Genomic DNA, 4,879 nt, shown 5'->3' on the forward strand with positions numbered 1-4,879 from the left:
AACAGATTATCGGGGTTACAAAACAACCAACTATACATATTTATCATTTGCAAAAGAAATTAAGAATTAACGGAACAATATTTATTTATCGGATAAACACTAGTTGTTGGTACTCCATTTAAAGTGGTATGTTGCTCATTACTTTTTTTTCATTGATTTCAACAAATTATCGGGGGTTACAAACAACCAACTATCCATATTTATTGTTATTTAATGATGAATTACGTGTATAATTTACATTACTTGAATCATTTGATGACTATATATATATATAGATATGAAAAGTCCAAGGTTTTATAAGCAGTATCCATATCCATAAAGTATAATACATGGCATCCATGAAGCTATATGTGTCTGTTGTGCTCATACTTGCAGGTAAACTTTATATAGATTATGGTTTATAAGCATTATTCATAAATTATAAAACATGGCATCCATATAGTAGGTTGACCTACTCCATACAAATTTGAAGTGAAATATATGTTATATATAGAATTTATATATACTTTTGAATAAAAAACCCTGAGGTTGTGAATCATAGTCCACCTAATTCAAAGCTTAAATTCATAATGTAGTAAATAATTTACATTTTGAGGCACACCGATTAAAAATTTGAGGCATTTCTATTTTAATAGATCAAATTGTATTTCATTCTTCACAATGAATTCCTTTTCATCAAGTTTGTATATTAATATCTGTTTTTATTATCTTATTTAATCCATTACTTCAACTTAAACGAACAATATACTTTAAAATCATATAATATCATATTTTGTTACCATTTGAAGTATTTTGCTACATGTTCATACCCTTAAACAAAATCTTGGTTACGACACTACATCAAGATATATGTCTTTGTTTTGCTCATACCTAGTTAAAGTTTATATTGATTATGGTTTGTAATTTAATCAAACATAAAACATTCAATTAAAATAATAAGAATCAGTGCTCATATTATATAGTTAGTAGGTTGGGAGTCATTATATGTAATATAGTGTAAACATATCATACATCATTTGTTTTCTTTTTTAATCAGGTACCTTTGCCCAAGGTACCCTGGCCCGGAAGACGAATGGACTCGATATTGGAGAATGTTTGGATCAGTGGTATCACGGAAAACCTTGCAATGTATATGAATGCTATAACGAGTGCCAGCGAGTAAAAGGACCGACCGCCGGAGGTAGATGCAATATCGAGAAGACATTGTGTCTATGTGTATACCCTTGTTAAAGTCCTTTGTGACGTGAAAGCCATATTATGTATTTATTATATAAATAAATGAGCTTTCTGATAGAGTATATTCTCATCACAATTGCTACTAGTACAACCTTTTTTACACATTTAATATATGCTAAAACATTACTACAACATCTATTTCTTTTCACCTACCCTAGCTCATTTCTTAATTTCTCATTAATTAGGATTTTATTTGTTTTTTGAAATGAGGTATATTTCAACCAAATTTCATATTAAAGTTTGTCAAAAACTCCAAAAACACAATATGCATAACATCAACGATTCTTAAATCATTTAAGGACAAAGAACTAGAAGGTTTTTAGGTATTTACAACACCCACCCTTAACTAAATCAATCATACAATATCATTTAATAACAATGGAAAATAACAACAGAGTATAACCTTAACCCTATCACTATGTACCATAAATGAGAGAAAAGAGAGAGCTAAAAGTTGTGCGTGTGAAATTTTTATTTTTTTTACCATCACAACATCATGATCATCACTTATACTTCGGGTCAATGGATTCAAGTAAACCCACGGATCTGATAAAGATTCCCGTGTCTTCCACCTGCAGTTTACCGAAAAACGTGTTGTAACCCAAAAGTTCGCAATAATAACACGACCAGTATATTTAACAAAAACATGTCCAATCAAAGAATTCATGATATACGAAATATACCCTCATGACAAAATACATAACAAAATAAATAAAACAAAAATAAATAATGAGATTTAACATTAAAAATACAATATTTTCAACAGTACCCCTTAATCGAATTATTTATTTTTTACTACTAAAAATATCAACCAAACCCATTTTTTTAACTAAAAATTCATGTTGCTTAAAACTCAAGGATTTGGTTAAAATATCAGTAGTTTTATCATATAATGAAATTTTTACTAACTTTAAAACACCATTAGAAATATTTTCACGAACAAACTGTAAGTCAATTTCAAAATGTTTATTTCGCTCATGAAAAATAGGATTCAGGGCTAGCTTAATAGTTGAGTCATTATCACAATATACAGGAATAGGAGATAACCCTTTAATTCCTAATTCAAACAAAACTTTAAACACCCATATAATCTCAGAAATTATAGATCCAAGAGCCTTGTATTCAGACTCAGTGGAAGATCTAGAAACAATAGACTATTTCTTGCTTTTCCACCAAATTAAGGAATTATTAAAAATAAACCATATATCCACAGTAAGAAACCTACGAGTGGACAAACACTTTGCACATTCAGCATCAACATAACCTTTTAATTCAAAAGTATCTGAGTTTGTAATTGGTTCTCCTCTTCCAGGATTACTTTTTAAATCTCGAAATAGTCTAAAAGAAATCTTTAAGTGAGACATAGTTGGTTTATGCATAAACTAACTAAGAACTTGAAAACCATAAGAGATGTCAGGTCTAGTGAGAATGAGATAAATCAATTTTCCAATTCGCTTTTGAAATTCAGTAATATTTGATAACTAATTCTCAATTTTATCCATATCACCAGAATTAACAAGCAAATTAGTTTCAAGAGGAGTACTAACAGGCTTACAGCCTAGCATACCGTACTCCTACAAAAGTTTTGGACAATATTTTCTATTGTTTAGACAATGACCATCTATAGTATTAATAACCTAAATTCCTAAAAAAATATTTTAAAAAACCTAGATCTTTCATAATAAACTGGGTCTTTAAAAATTCTTTAACCTGATTCAACTAAGTTTCATCACTTTCATGACTACCTGTTAATATGATATCATCGACATAAACAATTAAAATAGTAACAGAATTTTCAACATTTCTGGTAAATAAAGAATAATCACTAACACTTTGCTTAAAACCAATTTAAACAAGGCAGAACACAATTTTTCATTCTGCATTGTAGGAGCCTGTTTAAGGCCATATAAAGACTTAACCAATTTACATACCCTAGTATCATTTTTCGTATGATAACCACGAGGAAGAGACATATAAAGATCTTCAGAAAGATCCCCATATAAAAAAAACATTATTAATATACAGTTGATATAGAGGCCAAAAATTATGAACCGATAAAGAAATGACAATATGATTTGTAAAATTTTTTGCAACGGGTGAGAAGGTTTCTTCAAATCAATTCCTTCTCTTTAGTTAAACCCTTTAGCAATTAACCTAGCTTTATAACGTTCAAGTTCCTCATTAGGTTTATATTTAATCCTATAAACCCATTTACACCCAGTAGGTTTTCTGTTTTTGGGAAGAGAAGTCATATCCCAAGTATAAAGGGCTTCCATTTCTTCATTCATGTCTCTGACCCAATCGGGATCAGAGGAAGCCTCTTCAAATTTTTTAGGTTCAACAGTCTTATCTAAATTACACACAAAACATCTAGTATCATCATCCACAAAATAATAGTTAATTGACCTTTCTATCCCATATTTATATTTACCCTCAATGATATAATCAGAAAAATTTGCAGGCATGCGAGACTCTCTTCTAGACCTAGATGACCCAATAGATTGTTCAAGTGAAGGAAAGTTAAGAGAATGACTACTTTCCTCATAATTAAAAAAGGAGTTAGAACTGGACCATCAGTGGGAGGCATAGTGGCCTCGCCACTTTGGTTGCAGACATTACTAGTACTTGTCTCATCCAGGTTGGTGATTGCATCAACACCATCCCACTGGGTTTCAATTATTAAATCATCCAAGTTAATAGAATCATTATTCTATTCATTAACATTAACATCATTATAGGAAAAAGGATCACAAGGACCACCACCGTTAAGGGACAAGTCAACAGATGTTGACCTCATATTATAAGGAAAGACATATTCATAAAATTTTACATCCCTGGAAATAAAAGACGAGTTAGTGTCAGGACTAAAAAGCTTATATACTTTTTTTATCAGCAAAGTATCCAAGTAAAGCACATTTATCAGCTCGTTCAAAGAAATAATCACCAACATTAAGTCTAACATCAAAACAAAGGCAGCCAAAATCTCTAAGAAGCTCAAAAGAAGGAATTTGTTTAAAAACAAGTTGATAAGGTGGTTTTCCATTTAAAACCGAAGTAGGCATATGATTTATCAAAAAAACAGAGGTAAGAACAAAATCTCTATTGGGAAATAAGAACGATGATTTGATGATTCGGAATGTAAGAACTAACACAGTTATGAGGAAGTATTTGGTTAACAAGATATTTTATTCAACTATAATGAGGAAATTACACAAAAAAGAAATATTGCAATCTAACCAATATAAACTAAGAAATCTCATTTCATTCAAAAACTACATCTTGCCACACCCACTAAATGAGTACAACTTGACTATTTATAGGTCTACAAACAAGTCTAACTAATTAACTGTCACAACCCGAAAATTTTATTCTTGTAAAAGTCAAATGTATCGTGTAAAGGTCAAACTCATTTATTTTATTAACTTATATGGCTAGGTTAATGGGTTTTAAGTGTATAAACCTTGTACCAAAGGTGTTGGTTGTTTAAGAAGTGAAACATGTTGAAACTGGGAACCTTCGCTACCCATCCGAACCGAGGACTTCATCCGAACCATAAACCCTCGGACAATGAATGAGGCTCACGACCGCAAAGAGGTTCATGATCGCAAACGAGGGTTTACAGCCGTGAACTCATCGGACCGTG

The 4,879-nt window shown here is 30.8% G+C and overlaps 1 long non-coding RNA gene across 1 annotated transcript; it reads left to right on the forward strand.

Moving 5' to 3' along the window:
* The first annotated feature begins 250 nt into the window (after positions 1-250).
* LOC111905054 (uncharacterized) lies at positions 251-1,293 on the forward strand. The gene is made up of 2 exons (XR_002854718.2): positions 251-375; positions 1,037-1,293. It is a non-coding gene; the product is annotated as an uncharacterized LOC111905054 (long non-coding RNA).
* The last annotated feature ends 3,586 nt before the right edge of the window (positions 1,294-4,879 follow it).

The sequence above is a fragment of the Lactuca sativa genome, chromosome 1 (genome assembly GCF_002870075.4).
Source record: "Lactuca sativa cultivar Salinas chromosome 1, Lsat_Salinas_v11, whole genome shotgun sequence".
NCBI classification, from domain to species: Eukaryota; Viridiplantae; Streptophyta; class Magnoliopsida; order Asterales; family Asteraceae; genus Lactuca; species Lactuca sativa.